Here is a 10,048-nt window from a genome sequence, read left to right as displayed (position 1 = left end):
AGATGCTTCACAATTACCTTCAAACTGGAACAGATCAACAAGTAAACCTGACCTGAGAAGTTATCAGTGCTGAAGAAGACATCACCACCCATATCTCCAGGGTGGCTCTATTGGACTCTTGATTCCCTGACTTATGATTTAGTGGGGAACTAGATTGTTTTAGATTTAGTGGGGATTTAGATTGTTTAGACCCAGGAGAAAACCCACTACCACAGTTACTATAGTTGTTTTTTTGGGTTTGAGATTGACTAGAGCAGGAACAGGGATTTCCTTAGTTTTCTTTAGATCAAAGCTATGATCAGTTTTGTATTTATATAGATTTAGATTCTGATATAAGACATTTATAAACAGAATAGAAGAGGCTTACACTTTTTACTCCTCTGATAGAGGCAGTTATATATTGCCCTTTAAAAAGAGTGTTGCTGTCATACTAACTATTCAGGCGTTGTTAAGTCTCTTGTCTTTTGGGTCCATGCGGTTCAACAAACTGATGGCTTTTGTATGAGATGCTATTCAAATGAAACCCACACAGGTCCATTGTTACAGGCTGGAAGTAAGGGATTGTAAAACCTCTGTCATCAAGACTAATGAGGTGTATTCCCTAACTTACGCGCTAAGCTGGAAACAAAACAATATTCTGAAGTTACTACAGATGTGACTCAAAAAGTTGAGGGTCCAGGCCAAGCTAGCAGCTAAGTATAGAAGCATCATCTACGTGGTGCTTGTTTCGGAGTCATGAAAGATGTAAGGAAAGACATTTTCCCTAGTGACCTCAGAGAGGCACTGAAGCTGAGAATGCAGAGGGTCCTTGTAGAGATTCACTTAGTTACTTATCTATTACTTTTCTATTGCTCTTCTACTGCTGTCCCACAGCCCTTCACACCTAAATCCCACCTGGAGAGAGCTGGTCTCCCACGAGTGTTCTCACTCCTATGCCCATAGGTGAGGCCACCACTTCTGCTCAAATTCCTGGCCCAAGAAGGACCTGGCCAGAGCCAACAGGACACAGGGACCAAAGAACTGATGTGGACAGGATCCTTCCATTTTTCTGTCGGCACCAGGAGCTGACCCTGTGCCACAGCTCTGCATACTCAAATTCCTTCCAGTGAAAACTAGTCTCCCAGGAGTGATGATGTACAAGCTTGCAGGAGGAACAAACCACACCAGCTAACACCAGCTAACACCTGATAGAGAGAGGCAAGAGCAAGAACGTAAGCAAAAGAAACCAAAGCTACTTGGCATCACCAGAACCCACTTCTCCCACCACAGCAAGTCATGGATACTTCATCACACCAGAAAAACAAGACTCTGGTTTAAAATCGCATCTCATGATGATGATAGAGGACGTTAGAAGGACATAAATAACTCACTTAAAGAAATACAGAATAACATAGGTAAACAAGTAGAAGCCCTTAAAGAGGAAACACAAAATCCCTTAAAGAATTACAGGAAAACATAATCAAACTGGTGAAGGAATTGAACAAAACAATCCAGAGCATAAAGATGGAACTAGAAACAATAAAGAAATCTCAAAGGGAGACTACCCTGGGGATAGAAAACCTAGGAAAGAGATCAAGAGTCATAGACGCAAGCATCACCATCAGAATACAAGAGACCTGGTGGTCTTTTGGGGGGTTTCGAGAACTGGGCATCACACCACTACACAGCAAACAGAAGCAGGGCTGGCTCACTTTTACTCACACCCTAGGTGCAGCTCACCTGTCATCCCCATGTCCAGGGCCAGCTCACTCATGATGCCCAGGTGAGAGATGGAGTCAGTTCTGCACAGCCCTTAGATATCAACATGTCTCAGGACAACAGCCCAGACCAGGGACATCTGCCTGGCCTTTGGTAGTAATAGACTTTTGTTACTGCAGAGCCACAAACCCCAGTGGCAACGCAGGCTGTTCCTCAGTACCCACATTCTTCTGTTTCTGTTTCTCTGCCATTTATCCACAACTTTCTTAGAGGTACCCGGGTTCTCTGAGTGTCTGTGGTTGTTACAGGAGTGGTCTCAGGAATGCTATGTCTCACTTGCAGTGTAGCACCAGGCAGGGGTTATCTCCGGCATGGTCTGCCTCTACCCAAGCCTGGTGGTTGTGAAGGGCTTGCTCCTCACTGTGCCACCCAAGTGGCCCCATGCAATGGTCATAGTCTCAAGCTCACTCCCACTGAGGCCCTCCATCCAAGGTGGGGTTATTATAGTCTCTGGCTTGCTCCCCTCTCAGGCCCTCCTTTTTAAAAGGGAATTTTAGGTTACTAATCATTCAAATGTTTACAGGCCAAAACACTGAGCACAAACATAGCCTCCCTCTTGCCTGGCACCTACTGACACACATGCATCACAGAAGCCACAGAACCTAGGGTAAGGGGCCACTCTTTACTGAAGCAATAGAAAGGACACAGAACACTTCCTTCACCCAGTGACTGCTGTCAAGTAGCGTAACTCTCACATGCCTGACTCCTCTACCTTGGTCATCACAGTTCACATATAAACCAAGCCTACTGCCAGTGGTGAAAGACCTCCTCTTCTTGTGAAAACTTTTTAAAATGGACACCTTGTTTTGTGTGGTGGGACTAATTCTCTTCTTCACAGCCCCTGCTGTAAAGTTGAGTGGTAATACATCTCTTGCTTGAAGAACAGATCAACTCGATGATGAGTCTCTGTCCCTCTCCCTCCCTCTCCCTTTCTGCTCTTCCTCCCTATAGGGAGCCGAGGCGAGCAGTGACAACATTCACCACAATAAAGCCTCGCTGTAGTAACTACCTGAACATTGCCTCCCGTGTCTCTCTTGTGGGTGAGGGGACTCGGAAGGGGCTCGGAACATCTGGTGCCGAAAACCCGGGAATTCAAGGCGCCACGGAGACCCCCCCCCCCCCCCCCGACTCGGGGCGGGTTAAAAGACTACAGGTACGTCTCTGAGAGGTATGTTTGGGGTGGAAGCCTTGGTTGCGAGCGGATTTTCACTCATTGCCGCCGCTGCACTAGTTGGCCTCTTGTTTGTGTTGCTTTCGCTTTTAGCTTATTTGTGTTGTGGGGATCCAGCTTGCAGCACAGCTATTAGGGCAAGTCAAGAGGTTTTAGAAGAGGTCCACTCCAGTGTATCAGAAACAGAGCATGTTAGCCGGCATCAGGCCAAGGAGCCTGGGGAAAAAGATAAGGCCAAGGAGCCTAGGAAAGGGAAGCAGGTAAGAAGGCCTGGACAAAAGAAGCAGACCCAGGAGTCTGGTAAAAACGGAGAGTACTCAAAAGAAACAGAGGCCACTGCAGGGCCTGTAAGAATAAGGACCCTTCACCGGCTCGTGAAGAGAGAGTGGAGGTCAAAAGGACCCCCCTTTACCCCATTAAGGAGCTTGCCGCCATAGACCTTAGCAGCCCCGAAGAAGATCTAACAAAAGGAGAGGAAGAAAGCCTAGAGGAAGAGGCAGCCGCCTATGAACAAAACAGATATGGACCAAAAAATAACCGTCCTGAGATAAGACTAAGAAAGACCTTGAGTCCCTCGGCCCCGCCCTTGCCTCCGGCCTACGCCCTGGGCAGCGTCTCTAATTCATTTCTCAGCCCAGGAGACTGGAGACAGCTACAGCTGGCATTTCCGGTCTTTGAAGCGGCAGAGGGAGCTCGTGTTCATGCCCCAGTAGAGTATAGGCAGGTCAAAGAATTAGCTGAGGCAGTAGGTGCATATGGAATTGGGGCTAATTTTACTGTATCCCAAGTGGAGAGATTAAGTGCAGGTGCTATGACACCAGGAGACTGGCAGGACACAGTGAAGGCGGTACTTACCAATATGGGCCAATATTTGGAACGGAAAGCGCTCTGGCATGAGCAGTTACAAGCACAAGCCAGAGCTAATGCAAGCATCGAGGGTCAACAATTATGGACTTTTGACATGCTGGCTGGAGTTGGCGTACACGCTAATGACCAGACCACTCATCCCTGGCAGGTCTACGCACAGATAGCATCAGCTGCAATAAAGGCATGGAAGTCTCTCCCTAGGAAGGAAAACAGTAACCTTTATCTGTCCAAGATAATTCAGACATCTAATGAGTCTTTTTCTGATTTTGTGGCCTGAATGACCGAGGCAGCGGGTAGGATTTTTGGTGACAGGTGATGCCATTGATAGAACAAATGGTCTTTGAAAATGCTACAGCAGAATGCCGCACAGCCATTGCCCCTCGTAGGAACAGAGGGTTACAGAGGGTTACAAGACTGGTTGAGAGCCTGTCGAGGCTTGGGAGGTCCCCTTACTAATGCCGGATTTGCAGCAGCAAACTTAGAAATGGCTGCAGTCCTCCTTAAAGGTCAGAATCGTGGAAAATTCCCTTCAAAACAAATGGCCCGATGCTTTGCCTGTGGGAAGGCGGGACATATGAAGAAAGAGTGCCAAAATAATCAAATACCATCAAAACTGTGCACCAGGAGTGGAAAGGGCTATCATCTGGCTCGGGATTGCCGCTCTGTTAGAGATATAAGACGTCAGATTCTCCCTCCAAATCCCTCAGCCATTAAGGAAGAAAAATTTTTAAAAAATGGACATACGGGCCCAAGATCCCAGGGCCCCAAAAGATATGGGACACTGCTGAACACTCAGGGGACTCTTTTTGCTGCAGAGCCACAAGGGGTTCCGCAGGAGTGGACCTCCGTTCCACCTCCCGAGTCCTACTAATGCCACACATGGGGGTGCAGCCGATCCCGGCTGATTATAGAGGTCCCCTGCCAGGGGGAAGTGTCGGCCTTATTTTAGGCCGCTCCTCTCTTACTTTAAAAGAACTCGTGATACACCCCGGTGTAATAGATCAAGATTATACCGGAGAACTTCAAGTTCTCTGTTCTAGCCCACAAGGCATATTCTCCATCTCCCCTGGGGACAGGATTGCTCAATTGGTTGTCCTTCTAAGCTTGCATGATTGTTTTCCATCCACCGGGAAGCTTAGAGGTGCTCACAGGCTTGGTTCCTCAGGAATTAACTTCGCTCATCTGGTGGTGGACCTTAAAACTAGACCCACCTTACAGTTAGCAATAGAGGGGAAGAACTTTACTGGAATTCTGGACACAGGAGCAGATAAAAGTATTATTTCTTCTAATTGGTGGCCCAAGGCATGGCCTGTCACACGATCGTTCCATTCCCTACAAGGATTGGAATATGACGCCAGCCCCGCAGTCAGTTCTCGCTCGTTGACTTGGCAGGCACCAGAAGGTCAAACAGGAAGTTTTATACCTTATGTGCTTCCTCTCCCTGTCAATCTCTGGGTAAGAGACATCTTACAAGACCTAGGGCTAGTTCTGACCAGTGAGTACTCCCCACAAGCTATACACATTATGAAGAGAATGGGATTTAAAGAAGGGAAGGGTCTTGGCAGGAACGAACAAGGAAGGTTAGATCCTGTCCCACAAGAATCAAACACAGGAAGACAAGGCCTGGGTTTTCCCTAGTTGCCATTGAGGGTTCTATGCCCATACCCTGGCTCACAGAGGAGGTCGTATGGGTTCCTCAGTGGCCCCTATCCTCTGAAAAATTGGAAGCTGCTACAAGACTAATTAAAGAACAAGTGCAGCTTGGTCATCTAGAACCTTCTACCTCTCCCTGGAATACACCCATATTTGTCATTAAAAAGAAATCCGGAAAATGGAGACTTTTACATGATTTAAGAGCCATCAATGCACAGATGCGACTATTTGGCTCTGTGCAACGAGGCTTGCCTTTACTCTCTGCCTTGCCTAAGCAGTGGAAAATCATAATTATAGATATTAAAGATTGTTTTTTCTCAATTCCTTTGTGTTCACAAGATAGACCAAGATTTGCATTTACCCTACCTACTATTAATCATTTCGAACCTGATAAAAGATATCAGTGGAAAGTTCTGCCTCAGGGCATGGCCAACAGCCCCACTATATGTCAGCTGTATGTACAAATGGCCCTCGAGCCAATTAGGAAACAATTTTCCTCTCTGCTGCTGGCCCATTACACAGATGACATTATTATGTGTCATAAGGATTTAATTACTTTACAGACCTCATACTCCTTATTATTAAACACCTTGGAACAGTGGGGTCTGCATGTTGCCTCTGAGAAAGTTCAAATTTCAGAAATTGGCTCCTTTTTAGGGACAGTTATCTATCCAGAAAAGATAATTCCTCAGAAATTGGAGATTCGTAGAGACCATTTACATACTTTGAATGATTTTCAGAAATTATGAGGTGATATAAATTGGTTAAGACCATTTTTAAAAATTCCCTCTGCCGAGCTGAAACCTTTATTTGATATTTTGGAAGGGGATGCTCATATTTCCTCACCGAGGGCCTTAATGGAGGTGACACACCTGACGGGTCTTCCTTACAACCCTCAGGGACAGGGCATCATTGAGCGTGCTCATCGTACCCTTAAAACTTATTTGATAAAACAAAAAGGAGAAGTTGAGGAAGCTCTGCCCACGGTGCCACGGGTTATTGTCTCTCTGGCACTTTTTACTCTTAATTTTTTGAATTTGGACACTCAGGGCAACACGGCGGCTGATTGCCATTGCCTGGAACCAACTAGGCCAAAAGAAATGATAAAATGGAAAGATGTTTTGACTGGTCAATGGAAAGGCCCGGATCCTATTTTAATCAGATCCAGGGGAGTGGTTTGTGTTTTTCCACAGGAAGAAGACAACCTGTTTTGGTTGCCAGAATGCCTGACGCGACATCTCACAGTTGTGGACGATGATTCCTCAGCGGGTTCCCCTACGAATGCTTTTGATCACTACATGGATTCTCCAAGCTTGGGTTCCTAGTATATATAGTGAATTTAGATGGGCTATCCTATCTGCTTTTCCAAAACCTATGCCCTTGCCTTCTTAAAAGGTGCTGCTTCTGCTAAACAGAATTTCTCCTATACCTTTAACTATACCGAGCGAATTAATGCCTCACTCCAGTTTGTGTGTATCCTCCATTTCTTTTCATCTTATCCAACCACTCCTTTAATACTTGTACCAATGTAACTTGCTTTATGTCCCAGTGCTGGTCTGCTCTTGTCTATAAGCAGGCCCTAATAGCCAGAATACCACAATGGATCCCTATCCCCGTTCAGACATCTGGGACCTTGACTTTATTTTGACAGAAGAGAGATTTTGATATAACAGCAGCCATTGTCACAGCTATTATGCTCGGAGCAGACGGTGCTACCGTTGGAGCTATTGCCATGTTTCACCAAGTACAAACCACTGAATTTGTCAATATTTGGCAGAAAGAGTTAGCCAGGCAATGGCTACCCACTCTTCCTCCATAGCAGAATCGAAAGGAGGTATTACGATACTCAATCAGAGATTAGATTTGGTTGAGGAAAGACTGGATATCTTATTTCAGTTGACATAAATTGGCTGTGAAAGGAAATTTGGAGCTTTGTGTATTACCAACATTCAATACGAAAACTTTACAAAAGCAGCCAATCTCTCACGTAAATTGTCCTTATATCTTTCAGGAAATTGGTCTGAAAATTTTGGTAATCTTCTTGAACAACTTCGAAGAGAAATTATTCTTGTCAACTCCACCCGCCTGGATCCCTCCATTGTTAAAGGACTTTCTTCTTGAATTTCTTCTGCCTTTTCTTTCTTTAAGGAAAGGATGGGGATAGGTCTGTTTGGTGCAGCCCTATGTTATGGATTAGTGTTCATGTTATGGTTGGCCAGCAAGCTCAGAGCCCAACAAAAATGTGACAAGGTCACAATCGCCCAAGCACTCGTAGCCTTGGAACAAGGATCTTCCCCTGAAATTTGGCTATCTATGCTAAGAAAGTAACTGATGACTGAGACCCTCAGTCGATGCACCCCAAGGGTTCATCCCATTGCACTGGGTCTATGAGAGGTCTAAGTCTAGCCAGCCCTTGCCTGCATAACTGTGGTACCTGAATATTTAGAGGTGTTTGCGAGTGGGTACTCGACAGGGAATGTTCCACGAGTATGGATAGATTTCCCGAAAGTATGCCTGATTGCACAAAGGTTTGATGCCAAGAAACCTCCTCCCCTGGTGGTGCCCCAGGGTTGAGGCTCCCTTTCCCCAAAAAAGGCATCGAGATGGGTATGGGAAGTATTACTCATTGCATGACGACAAGAGAAGAAGCCCATTACAATATCTCATTTTGCACAGGGGATCAGGCCTCTGCTTTCCCTCACTGAGTTGGTGCTGTGCTTGATAGGCAAAAGGCTGTTCCATCTTAATAAAATAGAAAGGGGGAGATGTAGGGAGCCACGGCGAGCGGTGACAACATTCGCCATTACAAGATGGCACTGCCACAAGTAAACAACTAAACTGCACAGGTGCAAGTGGCGAAAGCACGCCAAGTCACTGCCCATCCCGGGGTGTAATATGGGGTGATGAGTGAACAGCCAATCAGAAGTGAACACGCCACTCTAGGGTGCATATAAGCAGTGCCTTTTCTGGGATTGGGGTCTTCCACTTCAGCTGATACAAGAATAAAGCCTCGCTGTAGTAACTACCCGAACACTGCCTCCCGTGTCTCTCTTGCGGGCAAGGGGATTTGGAAGGGGCGCGGAACACCTCCCTAAAAGCTAATAGTAGGCAAAGGAAAACATAAAGAGCAATTAAGTCTCTAACAGACTAGTTAAATTTTTAGGTGGGCTTTTGAACCAATTTGCACTCGTTTTCTATTCAGTGTCTCGCCTTTAAGCTTTGTCTTACACCTGTTGAAAGGGAGAATGTGAACTGTCCTGAGTTGAAAAGACAAAATAACCAAGAGGAAATAAGTCCAAGCTGGGCTCTTGGATCCTGTTCTTTTCCCCATCTCTGGAATAATAAAAGCGGAGAGTGGGAATAGCTGTGGGAAGCTGTAGCTGCAGCTCAAATAGAGGTTCTGAACTCAGCCTTTATGTCAGAAATGCCTGATAGTAACAATTCCCATGAAAATCCCTTAAATGGCCCACAAGTTCATACATTTGTTCACCTTTTTCTCACATTCTATACCCAATTCTTCATCAAAATCTGTGAGCTTTTGTTTCAAATAGCATCTTACATCTAACCAACTTCATAGACTCTCATTTCCCCTAAGGAAGGGACTTCCTTGCCTGAAAATAAAGAGAAGAGGATGACTTAGAGGGTCTGTAATGAAACAATAAGACCTTTCAAGTTTGCTTATCAACAAGATGAAGCATGCCCAAATGCATTTGTCTGCTTGTGTTGTAGCTGACTAATTCTTCAGACTGGGCATCTTAATACATGTTAGGCTAGAAAGATGGCTCAGCAGGTAAAAACACTTGCATCAAGTCTTATGCCCTGAGTTTAACCAACAGGATCCATATGGTGGAAAGAGAGAACCATTTCTATTATGCTGCCCTCTGTGCACACACACACACACACACACACACACACACACACACACACACACACTAAATAAATGTCCCCCAACACTAAATAAATAAATGTAGCATTTTTAAATGGCACTTTCTTATGATTTTGGTACTGGTGATCATGATTTTGGAAGATCTGATCTCTTTTGTGGATCATGAGAAGAATCTGTTTTAGGTCTCCTGGTATTTTCCGACCTTCTCTGTTGCTTGTTGAGTTGTAAATACATCATGTACATTTGTGTTCTTCCCTTTGCATGACAATTTTCCTCTGACCTATGCTTAATTCTTTTCCCTAGGAACATATTATCTCACCAGATTAGCAGCTCAGCTCAACAGCCTCTGTCTAACTTGAGTGCTTCTTTATAAGACTCGTTTCTTAAACAAGGTCACAATCTGTGGTCTTGTAGTGACAATTTCATCTATTTTGAGCCAATTCATAAGGCTGGGATCTAATTATTTTTGAAAAAGAATTAGAAGAATAAGGACAGAGGAAGCAAACCCATAAGGGGAGCAATGTCATGTGATGTGAACCCCTAGAAAGAAAGCTGCAAGGCTTTCTGGAACATTCAGAAAACTATATGGATTGGGGATGTAATAAAAAAAAAGTCTTGAAGTTTAGTTAGTTACAGGAAGCATCAGTTTGAAGGCATTTTCCTCCAAGAGGACAGTGATCTTATTTTATAATGCCCCTGCTCCCTTAATATGG

The 10,048-nt window shown here is 45.0% G+C and overlaps 1 pseudogene; it reads right to left on the bottom strand.

Moving 5' to 3' along the window:
- Positions 1-2,247: 2,247 nt before the first annotated feature.
- Positions 2,248-2,371, bottom strand: LOC143440523 (small nucleolar RNA SNORA17; annotated as a pseudogene).
- Between the last annotated feature and the right edge of the window lie 7,677 nt (positions 2,372-10,048).

Source organism: Arvicanthis niloticus, chromosome 29, assembly GCF_011762505.2.
Source record: "Arvicanthis niloticus isolate mArvNil1 chromosome 29, mArvNil1.pat.X, whole genome shotgun sequence".
In the NCBI taxonomy this organism is placed as follows: domain Eukaryota; kingdom Metazoa; phylum Chordata; class Mammalia; order Rodentia; family Muridae; genus Arvicanthis; species Arvicanthis niloticus.
Note: the sequence above shows the minus strand (reverse complement) of the source record. Positions and strands in the feature narration are given on the sequence as shown.